Source organism: Anopheles funestus (genome assembly GCF_943734845.2).
Source record: "Anopheles funestus chromosome X unlocalized genomic scaffold, idAnoFuneDA-416_04 X_unloc_29, whole genome shotgun sequence".
Lineage (NCBI taxonomy): Eukaryota > Metazoa > Arthropoda > Insecta > Diptera > Culicidae > Anopheles > Anopheles funestus.
In genome coordinates this window covers 649,840-674,374 of record NW_026045153.1, presented here as the reverse complement: position 1 = coordinate 674,374, position 24,535 = coordinate 649,840, and the positions used below count along the sequence as shown (strand labels likewise).

At 39.6% G+C, this 24,535-nt stretch overlaps 1 long non-coding RNA gene across 1 annotated transcript in view; it reads left to right on the top strand.

The window, feature by feature from the left end:
* LOC125773307 (uncharacterized) overlaps nucleotides 1-23,040 on the top strand; it is a 93,307-nt gene extending 70,267 nt beyond the window's left edge. The window contains exons 2-3 of the long non-coding RNA XR_007420024.1: nucleotides 9,445-10,944; nucleotides 21,664-23,040. This is a non-coding gene — a long non-coding RNA (uncharacterized LOC125773307). The remainder of the gene's footprint in view (nucleotides 1-9,444; nucleotides 10,945-21,663) is intronic.
* Nucleotides 23,041-24,535: the final 1,495 nt, after the last annotated feature.

The following is a 24,535-nucleotide window of genomic DNA, read 5'->3' as shown; positions in this document are numbered from 1 at the left end:
AGTTTTCGACGGATCTTCAATTGTAACACAGATTTGGATAGATCTGCTCATTGGCTACCATAAGTTGTTCCACATTGATATGCTCAGATGTCTGTGGAAAAAGTTATTCGAGATACAAAGACTTAGCATTTTCTCGGTTTTTCTAAAAAATTCCTCATTTTGCCACTTTGCATGCTCATAACTCGGTCAGTTTTCGACATATCTTCAGTTGTAACACAGATTTGGATAGATCAGCTCATTGGCTACCATATATTGTTCCACGTCGATGTGCTCAAACGTCTGTGGAAAAAGTTATTCGAGATACAAAGACTTAACATTTTCTCGGTTTTTCTAAAAAATTCCTCATTTTGCCACTTTGCATGCTCATAACTCGGTCAGTTTTCGACGGATCTTCAGTTGTAACACAGATTTGGATAGATCAGCTCATTGGCTACCATATATTGTTCCACGTCGATGTGCTCAAACGTCTGTGGAAAAAGTTATTCGAGATACAAAGACTTAACATTTTCTCGGTTTTTCTAAAAAATTCCTCATTTTGCCACTTTGCATGCTCATAACTCGGTCAGTTTTCGACGGATCTTCAATTGTAACAAAGATTTTTTATAGATCTGCTCATTGGCTACCATAAGTTGTTCCATGTCGATATGCTCAGATGTCTATGGAAAAAGTTATTCGAGATACAAAGACTTAACATTTTCCCGGTTTTTCTAAAAAATTCCTCATTTTGTCACTTTGCATGCTCATAACTCGGTCAGTTTTCGACGGATCTTCAGTTGTAACACAGATTTAGATAGATCAGCTCATTGGCTACCATAAGTTGTTCCTCGTTGATGTGCTCAGATGTCTGTGGAAAAAGTTATTCGAGATACAAAGACTTAACATTTTCTCGGTTTTTCTAAAAAAATCCTTATTTTTCCACTTTGCATGCTCATAACTCGGTCAGTTTTCGACGGATCTTCAGTTGTAACACAGATTTGGATAGATCAGCTCATTGGCTACCATAAGTTGTTCCATGTCGATATGCTCAGATGTCTGTGGAAAAAGTTATTCGAGATACAAAGACTTAACATTTTCTCGGTTTTTCTAAAAAAATCCTCATTTTTCCACTATGCATGCTCATAACTCGGTCAGTTTTCGACGGATCTTCAGTTGTAACACAGATTTGGATAGATCAGCTCATTAGCTACCATAAGTTGTTCCATGTCGATGTGCTCAGATGTCTGTGGAAAAAGTTATTCGAGATACAAAGACTTAACATTTTCTCTATTTTTCCAAAAAAATCCTTATTTTGCTACTTTGCATGCTCATAACTCGGTCAGTTTTCGACGGATCTTCAGTTGTAACACAGATTTGGATAGATCTGCTCATTGGCTACCATAAGTTGTTCCATGCCGATATGCTCAGATGTCTGCGGAAAAAGTTATTCGACATACAAAGACTTAACATTTTCTCGGTTTTTTCAAAAAAAATCCTCATTTTGCCACTTTGCATGCTCATAACTCGGTCAGTTTTCGACGGATCTTCAGTTTAAACACAGATTTGGATAGATCAGCTCATTGGCTACCATAAGTTGTTCCATGTCGATATGCTCAGATGTCTGTGGAAAAAGTTATTCGAGATACAAAGACTTAACATTTTCTCGGTTTTTCTAAAAAAATCCTCATTTTTCCACTATGCATGCTCATAACTCGGTCAGTTTTCGACGGATCTTCAGTTGTAACACAGATTTGGATAGATCAGCTCATTGGCTACCATAAGTTGTTCCATGTCGATATGCTCAGATGTCTGTGGAAAAAGTTATTCGAGATACAAAGACTTAACATTTTCTCGGATTTTCCAAAAAAATCCTTATTTTGCCACTTTGCATGCTCATAACTCGGTCAGTTTTCGACGGATCTTCAGTTGTAACACAGATTTGGATAGATCAGCTCATTGGCTACCATAAGTTGTTCCATGTCGATATGCTCAGATGTCTGTGGAAAAAGTTATTCGAGATACAAAGACTTAACATTTTCTCGGTTTTTCTAAAAAATTCCTCATTTTGCCACTTTGCATGCTCATAACTCGGTCAGTTTTCGACGGATCTTCAGTTGTAACACAGATTTGGATAGATCAGCTCATTGGCTACCATAAGTTGTTCCATGTCGATATGCTCAGATGTCTGTGGAAAAAGTTATTCGAGATACAAAGACTTAACATTTTCTCGGTTTTTCTAAAAAAATCCTCATTTTGCCACTTTGCATGCTCATAACTCGGTCAGTTTTCGACGGATCTTCAGTTGTAACACAGATTTGGATAGATAAGCTCATTGGCTACCATAAGTTGTTCCATGCCGATATGCTCAGATGTCTGCGGAAAAAGTTATTCGACATACAAAGACTTAACATTTTCTCGGTTTTTTCAAAAAAAATCCTCATTTTGCCACTTTGCATGCTCATAACTCGATCAGTTTTCGACGGATCTTCAGTGTTTACACAAGAATCACAATAGTGGTATAAACCGACAGTTTGCTGGTTTCGTCAAGTTTCAGCAACTGTCGTATTGTGAGTGCCGGTGGCACTCAGTGGGCACTCAGAAAAAAGGTTATAAAAGAAAAAACAAATAAACAAAATCCCTCTTCTTCGCTTAAAAATCCCGCCAATCGTACGGTAACTATTCTCGAAAGAAAATTCAGCATCCGAATTCCGCAAGTTTGTTCATGGTGCCGTGACCAGGATACGCCGAATTGCTGGTTATTAATTTGCGGATTCTCGCGACCTGTTTTTTCCTACGCATAACGCAAACTTTATCGCGACACAACACTCCCGTTTTTTCGTTACCGCTGACGAAGCTATTTCCATCGTGTCTGATCATGCCAGCGTCTGCCGTCATTCTATCGTCCCGAAGGGCAATTTTGCTGGTCTCATTAGATCGCCACGAGAAGTTCCTCCTTGATTTTCTCCCGGAACGAGACGCTATCGAGATCGAAACGCGCATAAAAAAGTTCGACCAGCTGTCCATTGACTTGGAGAAAATCCAAGGTCAGCTAGAGGATTTGGCAATCAAAGAAGAAGAAATTGCGCACAATGCCGCTTTACGCGATGATTTTGAGCCGCGCTTGATACGCGCACATTCCCAGCTAAAGGCTAAAAGGGTGCATGTTCCTCGAAGCATTAGTTCCACACCAAACGCAGGCCCGAGCCCCCTAGTAGGCATTAAACTTCCCACCATCGCGCTTCCCGAATACGATGGTGATTACATGCAGTGGCTAACGTATAGGGACACTTTTGAGGGCTTAATACATGATAACCCCGACCTACCGCCGATCCAAAAGTTCCACTATTTGCGCGCATCCTTAAAGGGAGAAGCCGCTAAGGTTATTGAATCCATCACCATCAGTGCCGCAAACTATGAAATAGCATGGAAAATACTGACGGAGCGTTACTCTAACGAGTACCTGTTAAAAAAGCGTCATTTGCAAGCCTTATTCGGAATGGCCACCATGAAACGGGAAAGTGCCTCAACCCTTCACCATCTTGTCGATGAGTTCGAGCGGCACAAGAAAACGCTAAACCACTTGGGTGAAAACACAGATGCTTGGAGTAGCGTATTAGAACATTTGTTATGCACAAAATTGCCTACAACAACGTTGCGCGATTGGGAGGAATTTGCATCAACAAATGAAAATCCAAGCTACGAAGGCTTGGTGCAATTTTTGCAACGCCGAATGCGAGTGCTCGAAACTCTGATGGTAAACAATACCGACGCGCCCTCTAGCGGAAATCACACGCACTTCACACATAAACAATCGAATCTCACTCGGCTGGCTAGTTTTCCGTCTACCTCTCACGAAACACGTAGGTGCATAATATGCCAGCAAGAGCATAGCATCACGAAATGTCCGCGATTCATGACAATGGGTCCGGAAGAACGATATCGACAGGTCATGTCTAATAAACTATGTTTAAATTGTTTGCGGGACAACCACCGAGCGCGCGATTGCTCCTCGCAATACAAATGCAGACACTGTCACTCAGCACACCATACACTGTTACACAACGTACACAACGCACAAGGAGCACTTCCCACTGCAAACACCATGCCAGCTGCGCGAAATGTTCCGGTAAGCCGTCCACAGAACAAAGACGATCACGCCACAAACACCCAAAGACACCACGTAGCAGCACACGCAAGCCAGCAAACATATGATCATGTGTTTCTGCAAACTGCAGTGGTACACGTTGCTGATTCACATGGTACTCTGCATCCAGTGCGAGCACTATTGGATAGTGCCTCGCAGCCTGATTTGATGAGCACCAGGCTTGCTCAGAGGTTAGCGTTGAAACTTGATACGGTCAACGTAACGCTCATCGGTGCGGGTCACTCTTCCACCCCGGTGCGGAAATCGGTGCGTGCGAAGATTTCCTCCCGAACGGGCCAATATCAGCTGAATGCTGATTTCTTGATTGTGGACAATTTGATTGGGGATTTGCCAGCACATGATGTGCGCACCGCCGAGTGGCAAATTCCGCCGAATTTTATGCTTGCCGACCCCCAGTTTAATAAGTCGGCACCGCTCGATCTTATCCTCGGTGCCCGGCATTATCATGCATTTTTCCAGAGCGGGGCGCAATATAAAATTTCGCATAACCTTCCTGTCCTCATTGAAAGTGTGTTCGGCTGGATCGTGACCGGCTCAGCATCAGCATGTGATAACAACAACGAAACTTCCAACGCATCTTCCGTCGTCTGCATGAGCACGCTTGAGGAATCACTCGAGCGATTCTGGAAAGTGGAAGAATTACAAATAAGAGATGGTTACTCCCCCGAAGAAAGGTATTGCGAAAAATTATACCAAGATACAACACAACGAGACGATACTGGTCGTTATATTGTTCGTTTACCAAAGCAGCCTGACTTTGAAGAAAAGCTGGGTCTTTCGAAATTATCAGCTCTACGACGTTTTACAATGCTCGAAAGGCGCCTAGAACGCGATCCTCATATTAAAGCGGCATACCATGAATTCATGCATGAATATTTGGAGCTAGGGCACATGTCGCTGATACAAGCTCCAGCTGACGACGAATCAGCATATTATCTGCCGCACCATCCCGTATTCAAGGCTTCGAGCACAACAACAAAAACCAGGGTGGTGTTTGATGGATCAGCGAAAACATCATCTGGATACTCGCTCAACGAAGCGCTATGTGTCGGCCCTGCAGTGCAGGATGATTTGCTGGACATCATTCTACGATTCCGCACGTATAAGGTGGCGGTTGTTGGAGACATTGCTAAAATGTACCGCCAAATACTACTGCATCCAGACGATAGGAAGTATGCCCGCATTTGTTTCCGGTTTGATGCGCATTCACCGATCCAGTATTACGAGCTAAACACCGTAACCTATGGGTTGTCCCCATCATCCTTCCTTGCAACTCGAACCTTGCAGCAGCTTGCAAACGATGAGGGAACCACATATCCTGTTGCCGCATCCGCTCTGAAGAGCAATTTCTACGTGGACGACTTCATAGGCGGTGCGGATTCGATCGAAAGCGCTCGGCGTCTACGAGTAGAGTTAGATGAATTACTTTCAAGGGGTGGTTTTGAATTACGGAAGTGGACTTCAAACCGATTAGAGGTGCTTACCGGTCTAACTGCGGATCAGATCGGCACACAGTCAGCGCTACAGTTTATACCCGACGAAACGGTAAAGACTCTTGGAGTTTCGTGGGAGCCAGAACATGATGTTCTATCATTCGAGTCCGCAATCGACACCGACACAGCACGTCCTACTAAAAGAAGCATCCTCTCTAACATAGCCCGCATGTTCGATCCGCTTGGCCTGATTTCTCCCATTGTCGTACGAGCCAAAATCTTGATGCAGGAGTTGTGGTTGCAGAAAGCTGGGTGGGACGATCTTGTTCCTGATTCTATCTGCAAGAAATGGAAAAATATTCAGCAAGATTGGCCACTCATATCCGGTTTTAAGATCGATCGCTATGCGCTGTTACCTGGTAGTAAATTGCAGTTACACACCTTCTGTGACGCATCTGAAGCAGCTTACGGGGCCTGCATTTATGTTCGTTGCGAAAGTGAGCAAGGGGAAGTTCGCACCACTTTACTTTCATCCAAGTCGCGAGTGGCACCACTTAAGCGTGTCACACTACCTCGACTGGAACTGTGTGCTGCAGTATTAGGCGCTCATCTTTACGATCGAGTCAAGAAGGCGATGGGACTACACGCAGCAGAAGTATTCTTTTGGTCCGATTCTACCGTCACGTTAAAGTGGATCTGCGCCTCACCTAACACGTGGGCAACGTTCGTAGGCAACCGAGTATCGGAGGTGCAGCATTATACTCATCCTCGTCAGTGGAGGCATGTTCCCGGCTCAACTAACCCTGCCGATATGGTCTCACGCGGCATGTCAGCAGCAGATTTCCTGCAGAGCAAGCTGTGGAGTTGCGGTCCGGAATGGCTAGCACTACCCGCATCCAACTGGCCCAACTGTAATCCTGAACCAGCTGAAGATACGAATCTCGAAATTCGTCAGGTGAGTGCTGCCTATGTAAACACCTTCACTAACCCTTGGTTTACGTTGTGTTCCAGCTACACGCGATTGTTGCGCATCGTTGCATACTGCATTCGCTTCACACGTAACACTAAGGAGAAGGCACGCACTCAACGAACACCAACACACTTCGCATCACCTTTAGTCATCACTCCCGAATACATGGAAGCTGCTAAAACTGTGCTATGTCGTTTAGCACAGCAAGACGCATTTTCAGCGGAGCTACGGCAATTGGCAAAAGGTGAAGCAATAGGAAGACAATCACCACTACGGCGACTCAACCCATTCCTCGATGAGCAAGGAATAATACGAGTAGGAGGACGATTGAAGCTTTCGCAGCTTCCCTACCAATCCCAGCATCCCATAGTACTTCCTAAGAAGCACAAATTCGCACATCTAATTGCAACCTACTATCACGAGCAACTTATGCATGGCGGCGGAAGATTATTGCTGTCGCAAATAAGGGAAGCATATTGGCCACTAGACGGAAGGTGCTTGGTGAAAAAAATCGTGCGAAACTGTTTCCGTTGCATACGTCACGATCCTACACTCGAGCAACAACAAATCGGCCAACTTCCACCACCTCGGGTCATCCCCAGCCGGCCGTTCTCCGTAACCGGAGTGGATTACGCTGGCCCATTCTATCTGAAACCAGCACATCGTCGAGCTGCCGCTGTTAAAAGCTACTTGTGCGTATTTGTATGCTTCGCAACGAAAGCGGTCCACTTAGAGCTGGTGGGAGACCTCACCACAGCTGGTTTTCTGGCGGCGTTACATCGATTTGCATCCCGTCGCGGTTTACCAGCGCACATACACTCAGACAACGGAAAGAATTTCGAAGGCGCTGCGCACGAGCTCAGCGAACTCGTCAACATGCTGAACGACGAACAGCAGCAGCACATCATTGCCACCAATTGTGCCAACAAAGGTATCACTTGGCATTTCACTCCACCCAAAGCTCCACACTTCGGTGGATTATGGGAAGCAGCGGTGAAAACAGCCAAACGACACCTCTATCGTCATCTAGGCAGCTCGAGGCTGTCATACGAAGGATATTGCACTATCCTTCAACAAATCGAAGCGGCAATGAACTCCCGACCCTTGCTACCTATGTCCGACGACCCGAATGATCTGGCAGCACTTACCCCAGCGCATTTCCTCATCGGTACGTCCATGCACGCAGTTCCTGTTCCTGATTATACCAAATTGAAGGCGTACACTCTCGATGAATTGCAAAGGTGGCAGCTAATCGTTCAGCGATTCTGGAAGCATTGGGCTACGGAGTATCTGCAGGAAATGCAGAAAGACAACATGAGACATCACCGAACCAACGATATACTCCCCGGCCGATTGGTTATACTACTGGATGAATCCTTACCAACAACCCGATGGCCCCTAGCACGCATCGTTGCAATTCATCCTGGAGAGGACCAGCTCACACGTGTGGTAAAACTACAAACGGTAAAAGGGATCATCACTCGTCCGATCAACAAAATCTGCTTACTGCCGTTAGCGGACGGTGAAACCACATGCTAGTTATTTTCGCCTTTGTTATGACATTCTGTCATGGGGGGGAGTATGTTTACACAAGAATCACAATAGTGGTATAAACCGACAGTTTGCTGGTTTCGTCAAGTTTCAGCAACTGTCGTATTGTGAGTGCCGGTGGCACTCAGTGGGCACTCAGAAAAAAGGTTATAAAAGAAAAAACAAATAAACAAAATCCCTCTTCTTCGCTTAAAAATCCCGCCAATCGTACGGTAACTATTCTCGAAAGAAAATTCAGCATCCGAATTCCGCAAGTTTGTTCATCAGTTTAAACACAGATTTGGATAGATCAGCTCATTGGCTACCATAAGTTGTTCCATGTCGATATGCTCAGATGTCTGTGGAAAAAGTTATTCGAGATACAAAGACTTAACATTTTCTCGGTTTTTCTAAAAAAATCCTCATTTTTCCACTATGCATGCTCATAACTCGGTCAGTTTTCGACGGATCTTCAGTTGTAACACAGATTTGGATAGATCAGCTCATTGGCTACCATAAGTTGTTCCATGTCGATATGCTCAGATGTCTGTGGAAAAAGTTATTCGAGATACAAAGACTTAACATTTTCTCGGATTTTCCAAAAAAATCCTTATTTTGCCACTTTGCATGCTCATAACTCGGTCAGTTTTCGACGGATCTTCAGTTGTAACACAGATTTGGATAGATCAGCTCATTGGCTACCATAAGTTGTTCCATGTCGATATGCTCAGATGTCTGTGGAAAAAGTTATTCGAGATACAAAGACTTAACATTTTCTCGGTTTTTCTAAAAAAAATCCTTATTTTTCCACTTTGCATGCTCATAACTCGGTCAGTTTTCGACGGATCTTCAGTTGTAACACAGATTTGGATAGATCAGCTCATTGGCTACCATAAGTTGTTCCATGTCGATATGCTCAGATGTCTGTGGAAAAAGTTATTTGAGATACAAAGACTTAACATTTTCTCGGTTTTTCTAAAAAAATCCTCATTTTTCCACTTTGCATGCTCATAACTCGGTCAGTTTTCGACGGATCTTCAGTTGTAACACAGATTTGGATAGATCAGCTCATTAGCTACCATAAGTTGTTCCATGTCGATATGCTCAAGCTGCGGGGCCACGACAGTTGAGACTTTCCCTCAAACTTCCTCAGTCACTCAAATCCCTCAAAAAGCGTCTCAAAACCAGTGTTGCCGTGGCCGTTTGAGGTTTTCCTCAAATTCTGTCACACAAACAATCACTCATGCTGCCTCTCTTTTCGTCAGCGACAACAAACAGTGTTTGACAAATGCTACGTATTTCATGTAATTGTAATCTTTGTTCAAAGGTGTTTTTTGATCAATTCAATGGAAAATATGGCCAATAAAAAGTTGTTTTAAGGAAAAGAAAGTATTTAAACATTTAATCAATCAAAAGAACGAGATTCAAGGATAGTCTTTCGCATAAAAAGTTTAGTTTTTAAATTAAAACGTATACATAAATTGTGTCACACACTGTGCAACAAATGAACAATTTAGAGTCGCAAAAAACAAAAAAAATAAACACACAAATACGGTGTTAAATTATAATTAATGCTAATTTTAGTTCTTCAGTAGGTATTTGCATTAACAATGGCACAAGAAAAGTGTAATTTCATTGAAAAAAACTGCAAACAAAAATATGTTTTGTTTACATTCTGAACGGCTGAGGCATCGGAACTGTCAAAACGATTCCTCAAAAAAAGTCTCAAAAAGTTTTTGAGGTTTTTGTTGATCGGCCAGGTTTTCCTCAAAACGCAAATCCCTCAAAATCACTCATGAGTTCCTGAGGTTTTTAATTCTGAGGGAATCCTCAACTGTCGTGGCCCCGCAGCTTCAGATGTCTGTGGAAAAAGTTATTCGAGATACAAAGACTTAACATTTTCTCGGATTTTCCAAAAAAATCCTTATTTTGCCACTTTGCATGCTCATAACTTGGTCAGTTTTCGACGGATCTTCAGTTGTAACACATATTTGGATAGATCTGGTCATTAGCTACCAAAAGTTATTCTACGCCGATATGCTCAGATGTCTGTGGAAAAAGTTATTCGAGATACAAAGACTTAACATTTTCTCGGTTTTTCTAAAAAAATCCTCATTTTTCCACTTTGCATGCTCATAACTCGGTCAGCTTTCGACGGATCTTCAGTTGTAACACAGATTTGGATAGATCAGCTCATTGGCTACCATAAGTTGTTCCATGTCGATATGCTCAGATGTCTGTGGAAAAAGTTATTCGAGATACAAAGACTTAACATTTTCTCGGTTTTTCTAAAAAATTCCTCATTTTTCCACATTGCATGCTCATAACTCGGTCAGTTTTCGACGGATCTTCAGTTGTAACACAGATTTGGATAGATCAGCTCATTGGCTACCATAAGTTGTTCCATGTCGATATGCTCAGATGTCTGTGGAAAAAGTTATTTGAGATACAAAGACTTAACATTTTCTCGGTTTTTCTAAAAAAATCCTCATTTTTCCACTTTGCATGCTCATAACTCGGTCAGTTTTCGACGGATCTTCAGTTGTAACACAGATTTGGATAGATCAGCTCATTAGCTACCATAAGTTGTTCCATGTCGATATGCTCAAGCTGCGGGGCCACGACAGTTGAGACTTTCCCTCAAACTTCCTCAGTCACTCAAATCCCTCAAAAAGCGTCTCAAAACCAGTGTTGCCGTGGCCGTTTGAGGTTTTCCTCAAATTCTGTCACACAAACAATCACTCATGCTGCCTCTCTTTTCGTCAGCGACAACAAACAGTGTTTGACAAATGCTACGTATTTCATGTAATTGTAATCTTTGTTCAAAGGTGTTTTTTGATCAATTCAATGGAAAATATGGCCAATAAAAAGTTGTTTTAAGGAAAAGAAAGTATTGAAACATTTAATCAATCAAAAGAACGAGATTCAAGGATAGTCTTTCGCATAAAAAGTTTAGTTTTTAAATTAAAACGTATACATAAATTGTGTCACACACTGTGCAACAAATGAACAATTTAGAGTCGCAAAAAACAAAAAAAATAAACACACAAATACGGTGTTAAATTATAATTAATGCTAATTTTAGTTCTTCAGTAGGTATTTGCATTAACAATGGCACAAGAAAAGTGTAATTTCATTGAAAAAAACTGCAAACAAAAATATGTTTTGTTTACATTCTGAACGGCTGAGGCATCGGAACTGTCAAAACGATTCCTCAAAAAAAGTCTCAAAAAGTTTTTGAGGTTTTTGTTGATCGGCCAGGTTTTCCTCAAAACGCAAATCCCTCAAAATCACTCATGAGTTCCTGAGGTTTTTAATTCTGAGGGAATCCTCAACTGTCGTGGCCCCGCAGCTTCAGATGTCTGTGGAAAAAGTTATTCGAGATACAAAGACTTAACATTTTCTCGGATTTTCCAAAAAAATCCTTATTTTGCCACTTTGCATGCCCATAACTCGGTCAGTTTTCGACGGATCTTCAATTTTAAAACAGATTTGGATAGATCAGCTCATTGGCTACCATAAGTTGTTCCATGTCGATATGCTCAGATGTCTGTGGAAAAAGTTATTCGAGATACAAAGACTTATCATTTTCTCGGTTTTTCCAAAAAAATCCTTATTTTGCCACTTTGCATGCTCATAACTCGGTCAGTTTTCGACGGATCTTCAGTTGTAACACAGATTTGGATAGATCAGCTCATTGGCTACCATAAGTTGTTCCATGTTGATATGCTCAGATGTCTGTGGAAAAAGTTATTCGAGATACAAAGACTTAACATTTTCTCGGTTTTTCCAAAAAAATCCTCATTTTGCCACTTTGCATGCTCATAACTCGGTCAGTTTTCGACGGATCTTCAGTTGTAGCACAGATTTGGATAGATCAGCTCATTGGCTACCATAAGTTGTTCCATGTCGATATGCTCAGATGTCTGTGGAAAAAGTTATTCGAGATACAAAGACTTAACATTTTCTCGGATTTTCCAAAAAAATCCTTATTTTGCCACTTTGCATGCTCATAACTCGGTCAGTTTTCGACAGATCTTCAGTTGTAACACAGATTTGGATAGATCAGCTCATTGGCTACCATAAGTTGTTCCATGTCGATATGCTCAGATGTCTGTGGAAAAAGTTATTCGAGATACAAAGACTTAACATTTTCTCGGTTTTTCCAAAAAAATCCTTATTTTGCCACTTTGCATGCTCATAACTCGGTCAGTTTTCGACGGATCTTCAGTTGTAGCACAGATTTGGATAGATCAGCTCATTGGCTACCATAAGTTGTTCCATGTCGATATGCTCAGATGTCTGTGGAAAAAGTTATTCGAGATACAAAGACTTAACATTTTCTCGGATTTTCCAAAAAAATCCTTATTTTGCCACTTTGCATGCTCATAACTCGGTCAGTTTTCGACAGATCTTCAATTTTAAAACAGATTTGGATAGATCAGCTCATTGGCTACCATAAGTTGTTCCATGTCGATATGCTCAGATGTCTGTGGAAAAAGTTATTCGAGATACAAAGACTTAACATTTTCTCGGATTTTCCAAAAAAATCCTTATTTTGCCACTTTGCATGCTCATAACTCGGTCAGTTTTCGACGGATCTTCAGTTGTAAAACAGATTTGGATAGATTTGCTCATTGGCTACCACAAGTTGCTCCATGCCGATATGCTCAGATGTCTGTGGAAAAAGTTATTCGAGATACAAAGACTTAACATTTTCTCGGATTTTCCAAAAAATTCCTCATTTTTCCACTTTGCATGCTCATAACTCGGTCAGTTTTCGACGGATCTTCAGTTGTAGCACAGATTTGGATAGATCAGCTCATTGGCTACCATAAGTTGTTCCACGTCGATGTGCTCAGATGTCTGTGGAAAAAGTTATTCGAGATACAAAGACTTAACATTTTCTCGGTTTTTCCAAAAAAATCCTTATTTTGCTACTTTGCATGCTCATAACTCGGTCAGTTTTCGACGGATCTTCAATTGTAACACAGATTTGGATAGATCAGCTCATTGGCTACCATAAGTTGTTCCATGTTGATATGCTCAGAAGTCTGTGGAAAAAGTTATTCGAGATACAAAGACTTAACATTTTCTCGGTTTTTCTAAAAAATTCCTCATTTTTCCACTTTGCATGCTCATAACTCGGTCAGTTTTCGACGGATTTTCAGTTGTAACACAGATTTGGATAGATCAGCTCATTGGCTACCATAAGTTGTTCCACGCCGATATGCTCAGATGTCTGTGGAAAAAGTTATTCGAGATACAAAGACTTAACATTTTCTCGGTTTTTCTAAAAAATTCCTCATTTTTCCACTTTGCATGCTCATAACTCGGTCAGTTTTCGACGGATCTTCAGTTGTAGCACAGATTTGGATAGATCAGCTCATTGGCTACCATAAGTTGTTCCACGTCGATGTGCTCAGATGTCTGTGGAAAAAGTTATTCGAGATACAAAGACTTAACATTTTCTCGGTTTTTCCAAAAAAATCCTTATTTTGCTACTTTGCATGCACATAACTCGGTCAGTTTTCGACGGATCTTCAATTGTAACACAGATTTGGATAGATCAGCTCATTGGCTACCATAAGTTGTTCCATGTTGATATGCTCAGATGTCTGTGGAAAAAGTTATTCGTGATACAAAGACTTAACATTTTCTCGGTTTTTCTAAAAAATTCCTCATTTTTCCACTTTGCATGCTCATAACTCGGTCAGTTTTCGACGGATCTTCAGTTGTAGCACAGATTTGGATAGATCAGCTCATTGGCTACCATAAGTTGTTCCACGTCGATGTGCTCAGATGTCGGTGGAAAAAGTTATTCGAGATACAAAGACTTAACATTTTCTCGGTTTTTCTAAAATATTCCTCATTTTGCCACTTTGCATGCTCATAACTCGGTCAGTTTTCGACGGATCTTCAGTTGTAACACAGATTTGGATAGATCAGCTCATTGGCTACCATAAGTTGTTCCATGTCGATATGCTCAGATGTCTGTGGAAAAAGTTATTCGAGATACAAAGACTTAACATTTTCTCGGATTTTCCAAAAAAATCCTTATTTTGCCACTTTGCATGCTCATAACTCGGTCAGTTTTCGACGGATCTTCAGTTGTAACACAGATTTGGATAGATCAGCTCATTGGCTACCATAAGTTGTTCCATGTCGATATGCTCAGATGTCTGTGGAAAAAGTTATTCGAGATACAAAGACTTAACATTTTCTCGGTTTTTCCAAAAAAATCCTTATTTTGCCACTTTGCATGCTCATAACTCGGTCAGTTTTCGACGGATCTTCAGTTGTAACACAGATTTGGATAGAACAGCTCATTGGCTTCCATAAGTTGTTCCATGTCGATATGCTCAGATGTCTGTGGAAAAAGTTATTCGAGATACAAAGACTTAACATTTTCTCGGATTTTCCAAAAAAATCCTTATTTTTGCCACTTTGCATGCTCATAACTCGGTCAGTTTTCGACGGATCTTCAGTTGTAACACAGATTTAAATAGATCTGCTCATTGGCTACCATAAGTTGTTCCATGTCGATATGCTCAGATGTCTGTGGAAAAAGTTATTCGAGATACAAAGACTTAACATTTTCTCGGTTTTTCCAAAAAAATCCTTATTTTGCCACTTTGCATGCTCATAACTCGGTCAGTTTTCGACGGATCTTCAGTTGTAACACAGATTTGGATAGATCAGCTCATTGGCTACCATAAGTTGTTCCATGCCGATATGCTCAGATGTCTGTGGAAAAAGTTTTTCGAGATACAAAGACTTAACATTTTCTCGGATTTTCCAAAAAAATCCTTATTTTGCCACTTTGCATGCTCATAACTCGGTCAGTTTTCGACGGATCTTCAGTTGTAACACAGATTTGGATAGAACAGCTCATTGGCTTCCATAAGTTGTTCCATGTCGATATGCTCAGATGTCTGTGGAAAAAGTTATTCGAGATACAAAGACTTAACATTTTCTCGGATTTTCCAAAAAAATCCTTATTTTTGCCACTTTGCATGCTCATAACTCGGTCAGTTTTCGACGGATCTTCAGTTGTAACACAGATTTGGATAGATCAGCTCATTGGCTACCATAAGTTGTTCCATGTCGATATGCTCAGATGTCTGTGGAAAAAGTTATTCGAGATACAAAGACTTAACATTTTCTCGGATTTTCCAAAAAAATCCTTATTTTTGCCACTTTGCATGCTCATAACTCGGTCAGTTTTCGACGGATCTTCAGTTGTAACACAGATTTGGATAGATCAGCTCATTGGCTACCATAAGTTGTTCCATGTCGATATGCTCAGATGTCTGTGGAAAAAGTTATTCGAGATACAAAGACTTAACATTTTCTCGGTTTTTCCAAAAAAATCCTTATTTTGCCACTTTGCATGCTCATAACTCGGTCAGTTTTCGACGGATCTTCAGTTGTAACACAGATTTGGATAGATCAGCTCATTGGCTACCATAAGTTGTTCCATGCCGATATGCTCAGATGTCTGTGGAAAAAGTTTTTCGAGATACAAAGACTTAACATTTTCTCGGATTTTCTAAAAAAATCCTTATTTTGCCACTTTGCATGCTCATAACTCGGTCAGTTTTCGACGGATCTTCAGTTGTAACACAGATTTGGATAGATCAGCTCATTGGCTACCATAAGTTGTTCCATGTCGATGTGCTCAGATGTCTGTGGAAAAAGTTATTTGAGATACAAAGACTTAACATTTTCTCGGTTTTTCTAAAAAAATCCTCATTTTTCCACTTTGCATGCTCATAACTCGGTCAGTTTTCGACGGATCTTCAGTTGTAACACAGATTTGGATAGATCAGCTCATTGGCTACCATAAGTTGTTCCATGTCGATATGCTCAGATGTCTGTGGAAAAAGTTATTCGAGATACAAAGACTTAACATTTTCTCGGTTTTTCCAAAAAAATCCTTATTTTGCCACTTTGCATGCTCATAACTCGGTCAGTTTTCGACGGATCTTCAATTGTAACACAGATTTAAATATAGATCAGCTCATTGGCTACCATAAGTTGTTCCAAGCCGATATGCTCAGATGTCTGTGGAAAAAGTTATACGAAATACAAAGACTTAACATTTTCTCGGTTTTTCCAAAAAAATCCTCATTTTGCCACTTTGCATGCTCATAACTCGGTCAGTTTTCGACGGATCTTCAGTTGTAACACAGATTTGGATAGATCTGCTCATTAGCTACCATAAAATGTTCCATGCCGATATGCTCAGATGTCTGTGGAAAAAGTTATTCGAGATACAAAGACTTAACATTTTCTCGGTTTTTCCAAAAAAATCCTCATTTTGCTACTTTGCATGCTCATAACTCGGTCAGTTTTCGACGGATCTTCAATTGTAACACAGATTTGGATAGATCAGCTCATTGGCTACCATAAATTGGTTTACGTTGATATGCTCAGATGTCTGTGACAAAAGTTATTCGAGATACAAAGACTTAACATTTTCTCTATTTTTCCAAAAAAATCCTTATTTTGCTACTTTGCATGCTCGTAACTCGGTCAGTTTTCGACGGATCTTCAGTTGTAACACAGATATAAATAGATCTGCTTATTGGCTACCATAAGTTCTTCCATGTCGATGTGCTCAGATGTCGGTGGAAAAAGTTATTCGAGATACAAAGACTTAACATTTTCTCGGTTTTTCCAAAAAAATCCTTATTTTGCTACTTTGCATGCTCGTAACTCGGTCAGTTTTCGACGGATCTTCAGTTGTAACACAGATTTAAATAGATCAGCTCATTGGCTACCATAAGTTCTTACATGTCGATGTGCTCAGATGTCGGTGGAAAAAGTTATTCGAGATACAAAGACTTAACATTTTCTCGGTTTTTCCAAAAAAATCCTTATTTTGCTACTTTGCATGCTCATAACTCGGTCAGTTTTCGACGGATCTTCAATTGTAAAACAGATTTGGATAGATCAGCTCATTGGCTACCACAAGTTGTTCCATGTCGATATGCTCAGATGTCTGTGGAAAAAGTTATTCGAGATACAGAGACTTAACATTTTCTCGGTTTTTCCAAAAAAATCATTATTTTGCTACTTTGCATGATCATAACTCGGTCAGTTTTCGACGGATCTTCAATTGTAACACAGATTTGGATAGATCAGCTCATTGGCTACCACAAGTTGTTCCATGCAGATATGCTCAGATGTCTGTGGAAAAAGTTATTCGAGATACAAAGACTTAACATTTTCTCGGTTTTTCCAAAAAAATCCTCATTTTGCCACTTTGCATGCTCATAACTCGGTCAGTTTTCGACGGATCTCCAATTGTAAAACAGATTTGGATAGATCTGCTCATTAGCTACCATAATTTGTTTTACGTTGATATGCTCAGATGTCTGTGACAAAAGTTATTCGAGATACAAAGACAACATTTTCTCGGTTTTTCCAAAAAAATCCTTATTTTGCTACTGTGCATGCTCGTAACTCGGTCAGTTTTCGACGGATCTTCAATTGTGACACATATTTGAATAAATCTGCTCATAAGCTACCATAAGTTGTTCCACGTCGATGTGCTCAGATGTCTGTGCAAAAAGTTATTCGAGATACAGAGACTTAACATTTTCTCGGTTTTTCCAAAAAAATCATTATTTTGCTACTTTGCATGATCATAACTCGGTCAGTTTTCGACGGATCTTCAATTGTAACACAGATTTGGATAGATCTGCTCATTGGCTACCATAAATTGTTCCACGTCGATGTGCTCAGATGTCTGTGGAAAAAGTTATTCGAGATACAAAGACTTAACATTTTCTCGGTTTTTCCAAAAAAATCCTTATTTTGCTACTTTGCCTGCTCATAACTCGGTCAGTTTTCGACGGATCTTCAATTGTAAAACAGATTTGGATAGATCAGCTCATTGGCTACCACAAGTTGTTCCATGCAGATATGCTCAGATGTCTGTGGAAAAAGTTATTCGAGATACAAAGACTTAACATTTTCTCGGTTTTTCCAAAAAAATCCTCATTTTGCCACTTTGCATGCTCATAACTCGGTCAGTTTTCGACGGATCTCCAATTGTAAAACAGATTTGGATAGATCTGCTCATTAGCTACCATAATTTGTTTTACGTTGATATGCTCAGATGTCTGTGACAAAAGTTATTCGAGATACAAAGACTTAACATTTTCTCTATTTTTCCAAAAAAATCCTTATTTTGCTACTTTGCATGCTCATAACTCGATCAGTTTTCGACGGATCTTCTATTGTAACACAGATTTGGATAGATCAGCTCATTGGCTACCATAAGTTGTTCCATGTTGATGTGCTCAGATGTCGATGGAAAAAGTTATTGGAGATACAAAGACTTAACATTTTCTCGGTTTTTCCAAAAAAATCATTATTTTGCTACTTTGCATGATCATAACTCGGTCAGTTTTCGACGGATCTTCAATTGTAACACAGATTTGGGTAGATCTGCTCATTGGCTACCATAAGTTGTTCCACGTTGATGTGCTTAGATCTCGGTGGAAAAAGTTACTTGAAATTCAAAGACTTAACATTTTCTCGGTTTTTCCAAAAATATCCTTATTTTGCTACTTTGGATGCTCGTAACTCGGTCAGTTTTCGACGAATCTTCAGTTGTAACACATATTTAAATAGATCTGCTCATTGGCTACCATAAATTGTTCCACATCGATGTGCTAAGTTTTCTGTGGGAAAAGTTATTCGAGATACAAAGACTTAACACTTTCTCGGTTTTTCCAAAAAATTCCTCGTTTTGCCATTTCGCATGCTCATAACTCGGTCAGTTTTCGACGGATCCTCAATTGTAAAACAGATTTTGATAGATTTGCTCATTAGCTACCACAAGTTGCTCCATGCCGATATGCTCAGATGTCTGTGGAAAAAGTTATTCGAGATACAAAGACTTAACATTTTCTCGGTTTTTCCAAAAAAATCCTCATTTTGCCACTTTGCATGCTCATAACTCGGTCAGTTTTCGACGGATCTCCAATTGTAAAACAGATTTGGATAGATCTGCTCATTAGCTACCATAATTTGTTTTACGTTGATATGCTCAGATGTCTGTGACAAAAGTTATTCGAGATACAAAGACTTAACAATTTCTCTATTTTTCCAACAAAATCCTTATTTTGCTACTTTGCATGCTCGTAACTCGGTCAGTTTTCGACGGATCTTCAGTTGTAGCACAGATTTAAATAGATCAGCTCATTGGCTACCATAAGTTCTCACATGTCGATGTGCTCAGATGTCGGTGGAAAAAGTTATTCGAGATACAAAGACTTAACATTTTCTCGGTTTTTCCAAAAAAATCCTTATTTTGCTACTTTGCATGCTCGTAACTCGGTCAGTTTTCGACGGATCTTCAGTTGTAACACAGATTTAAATAGATCTGCTCATTGGCTACCATAAGTTTTTCCACATCGATGTGCTAAGTTTTCTGTGGGAAAAGTTATTCGAGATACAAAGACTTAACACTTTCTCGGTTTTTCCAAAAAATTCCTCGTTTTGCCATTTCGCATGCTCATAACTCGGTCAGTTTTCGACGGATCCTCAATTGTAAAACAGATTTGGATAGATTTGCTCATTGGCTACCACAAGTTGCTCCATGCCGATATGCTCAGATGTCTGTGGAAAAAGTTATTCGAGATACAAAGACTTAACATTTTCTCGGTTTTTCCAAAAAAATCCTCATTTTGCCACTTTGCATGCTCATAACTCGGTCAGTTTTCGACGGATCTCCAATTGTAAAACAGATTTGGATAGATCTGCTCATTGGCTACCATAAGTTGTTCCATGCCGATATGCTCAGATGTCTGTGACAAAAGTTATTCGAGATACAAAGACTTAACAATTTCTCTATTTTTCCAAAAAAATCCTTATTTTGCTACTTTGCATGCTCGTAACTCGGTCAGTTTTCGACGGATCTTCAGTTGTAGCACAGATTTAAATAGATCTGCTTATTGGCTACCATAAGTTCTCACATGTCGATGTGCTAAGTTTTCTGTGACAAAAGTTATTCGAGATACAAAGACTTAACATTTTCTCGGTTTTTCCAAAAAAATCCTTATTTTGCTACTTTGCATGCACATAACTCGGTCAGTTTTCGACGAATCTTCAGTTGTAACACATATTTGGATAGATCTGCTCATAAGCTACCATAAGTTGTTCCACGTCGATGTGCTAAGTTTTCTGTGGGAAAAGTTATTCGAGATACAAAGACTTAACACTTTCTCGGTTTTTCCAAAAAATTCCTCATTTTGCCATTTCGCATGCTCATAACTCGGTCAGTTTTCGACGGATCTTCAATTGTAAAACAGATTTGGATAGATTTGCTCATTGGCTACCACAAGTTGTTCCATGCCGATATGCTCAGATGTCTGTGGAAAAAGTTATTCGAGATACAAAGACTTAACATTTTCTCGGTTTTTCCAAAAAAATCCTCATTTTGCCACTTTGCATGCTCATAACTCGGTCAGTTTTCGACGGATCTCCAATTGTAAAACAGATTTGGATAGATCTGCTCATTAGCTACCACAATTTGTTTTACGTTGATATGCTCAGATGTCTGTGACAAAAGTTATTCGAGATACAAAGACTTAACATTTTCTCGGTTTTTCCAAAAAAATCCTTATTTTGCTACTTTGCATGCTCGTAACTCGGTCAGTTTTCGACGGATCTTCAGTTGTAACACAGATTTAAATAGATCTGCTCATTGGCTACCATAAGTTTTTTCCACATCGATGTGCTAAGTTTTCTGTGGGAAAAGTTATTCGAGATACAAAGACTTAACACTTTCTCGGTTTTTCCAAAAAATTCCTCGTTTTGCCATTTCGCATGCTCATAACTCGGTCAGTTTTCGACGGATCTTCAGTTGTAACACAGATTTGGATAGATCAGCTCATTGGCTACCATAAGTTGTTCCATGTCGATATGCTCAGATGTCTGTGGAAAAAGTTATTCGAGATACAAAGACTTAACATTTTCTCGGTTTTTCTAAAAAAAATCCTTATTTTTCCACTTTGCATGCTCATAACTCGGTCAGTTTTCGACGGATCTTCAGTTGTAACACAGATTTGGATAGATCAGCTCATTGGCTACCATAAGTTGTTCCATGTCGATATGCTCAGATGTCTGTGGAAAAAGTTATTTGAGATACAAAGACTTAACATTTTCTCGGTTTTTCTAAAAAAATCCTCATTTTTCCACTTTGCATGCTCATAACTCGGTCAGTTTTCGACGGATCTTCAGTTGTAACACAGATTTGGATAGATCAGCTCATTAGCTACCATAAGTTGTTCCATGTCGATATGCTCAAGCTGCGGGGCCACGACAGTTGAGACTTTCCCTCAAACTTCCTCAGTCACTCAAATCCCTCAAAAAGCGTCTCAAAACCAGTGTTGCCGTGGCCGTTTGAGGTTTTCCTCAAATTCTGTCACACAAACAATCACTCATGCTGCCTCTCTTTTCGTCAGCGACAACAAACAGTGTTTGACAAATGCTACGTATTTCATGTAATTGTAATCTTTGTTCAAAGGTGTTTTTTGATCAATTCAATGGAAAATATGGCCAATAAAAAGTTGTTTTAAGGAAAAGAAAGTATTTAAACATTTAATCAATCAAAAGAACGAGATTCAAGGATAGTCTTTCGCATAAAAAGTTTAGTTTTTAAATTAAAACGTATACATAAATTGTGTCACACACTGTGCAACAAATGAACAATTTAGAGTCGCAAAAAACAAAAAAAATAAACACACAAATACGGTGTTAAATTATAATTAATGCTAATTTTAGTTCTTCAGTAGGTATTTGCATTAACAATGGCACAAGAAAAGTGTAATTTCATTGAAAAAAACTGCAAACAAAAATATGTTTTGTTTACATTCTGAACGGCTGAGGCATCGGAACTGTCAAAACGATTCCTCAAAAAAAGTCTCAAAAAGTTTTTGAGGTTTTTGTTGATCGGCCAGGTTTTCCTCAAAACGCAAATCCCTCAAAATCACTCATGAGTTCCTGAGGTTTTTAATTCTGAGGGAATCCTCAACTGTCGTGGCCCCGCAGCTTCAGATGTCTGTGGAAAAAGTTATTCGAGATACAAAGACTTAACATTTTCTCGGATTTTCCAAAAAAATCCTTATTTTGCCACTTTGCATGCTCATAACTTGGTCAGTTTTCGACGGATCTTCAGTTGTAACACATATTTGGATAGATCTGGTCATTAGCTACCAAAAGTTATTCTACGCCGATATGCTCAGATGTCTGTGGAAAAAGTTATTCGAGATACAAAGACTTAACATTTTCTCGGTTTTTCTAAAAAATTCCTCATTTTTCCACTTTGCATGCTCATAACTCGGTCAGCTTTCGACGGATCTTCAGTTGTAACACAGATTTGGATAGATCAGCTCATTGGCTACCATAAGTTGTTCCATGTCGATATGCTCAGATGTCTGTGGAAAAAGTTATTCGAGATACAAAGACTTAACATTTTCTCGGTTTTTCTAAAAAATTCCTCATTTTTCCACATTGCATGCTCATAACTCGGTCAGTTTTCGACGGATCTTCAGTTGTAACACAGATTTGGATAGATCAGCTCATTGGCTACCATAAGTTGTTCCATGTCGATATGCTCAGATGTCTGTGGAAAAAGTTATTTGAGATACAAAGACTTAACATTTTCTCGGTTTTTCTAAAAAAATCCTCATTTTTCCACTTTGCATGCTCATAACTCGGTCAGTTTTCGACGGATCTTCAGTTGTAACACAGATTTGGATAGATCAGCTCATTAGCTACCATAAGTTGTTCCATGTCGATATGCTCAAGCTGCGGGGCCACGACAGTTGAGACTTTCCCTCAAACTTCCTCAGTCACTCAAATCCCTCAAAAAGCGTCTCAAAACCAGTGTTGCCGTGGCCGTTTGAGGTTTTCCTCAAATTCTGTCACACAAATAATCACTCATGCTGCCTCTCTTTTCGTCAGCGACAACAAACAGTGTTTGACATATGTTACGTATTTCATGTAATTGTAATCTTTGTTCAAAGGTGTTTTTTGATCAATTCAATGGAAAATATGGCCAATAAAAAGTTGTTTTAAGGAAAAGAAAGTATTGAAACATTTAATCAATCAAAAGAACGAGATTCAAGGATAGTCTTTCGCATAAAAAGTTTAGTTTTTAAATTAAAACGTATACATAAATTGTGTCACACACTGTGCAACAAATGAACAATTTAGAGTCGCAAAAAACAAAAAAAATAAACACACAAATACGGTGTTAAATTATAATTAATGCTAATTTTAGTTCTTCAGTAGGTATTTGCATTAACAATGGCACAAGAAAAGTGTAATTTCATTGAAAAAAACTGCAAACAAAAATATGTTTTGTTTACATTCTGAACGGCTGAGGCATCGGAACTGTCAAAACGATTCCTCAAAAAAAGTCTCAAAAAGTTTTTGAGGTTTTTGTTGATCGGCCAGGTTTTCCTCAAAACGCAAATCCCTCAAAATCACTCATGAGTTCCTGAGGTTTTTAATTCTGAGGGAATCCTCAACTGTCGTGGCCCCGCAGCTTCAGATGTCTGTGGAAAAAGTTATTCGAGATACAAAGACTTAACATTTTCTCGGATTTTCCAAAAAAATCCTTATTTTGCCACTTTGCATGCCCATAACTCGGTCAGTTTTCGACGGATCTTCAATTTTAAAACAGATTTGGATAGATCAGCTCATTGGCTACCATAAGTTGTTCCATGTCGATCTGCTCAGATGTCTGTGGAAAAAGTTATTCGAGATACAAAGACTTATCATTTTCTCGGTTTTTCCAAAAAAATCCTTATTTTGCCACTTTGCATGCTCATAACTCGGTCAGTTTTCGACGGATCTTCAGTTGTAACACAGATTTGGATAGATCAGCTCATTGGCTACCATAAGTTGTTCCATGTTGATATGCTCAGATGTCTGTGGAAAAAGTTATTCGAGATACAAAGACTTAACATTTTCTCGGTTTTTCCAAAAAAATCCTTATTTTGCCACTTTGCATGCTCATAACTCGGTCAGTTTTCGACGGATCTTCAGTTGTAGCACAGATTTGGATAGATCAGCTCATTGGCTACCATAAGTTGTTCCATGTCGATATGCTCAGATGTCTGTGGAAAAAGTTATTCAAGATACAAAGACTTAACATTTTCTCGGATTTTCCAAAAAAATCCTTATTTTGCCACTTTGCATGCTCATAACTCGGTCAGTTTTCGACAGATCTTCAGTTGTAACACAGATTTGGATAGATCAGCTCATTGGCTACCATAAGTTGTTCCATGTCGATATGCTCAGATGTCTGTGGAAAAAGTTATTCGAGATACAAAGACTTAACATTTTCTCGGTTTTTCCAAAAAAATCCTTATTTTGCCACTTTGCATGCTCATAACTCGGTCAGTTTTCGACGGATCTTCAGTTGTAGCACAG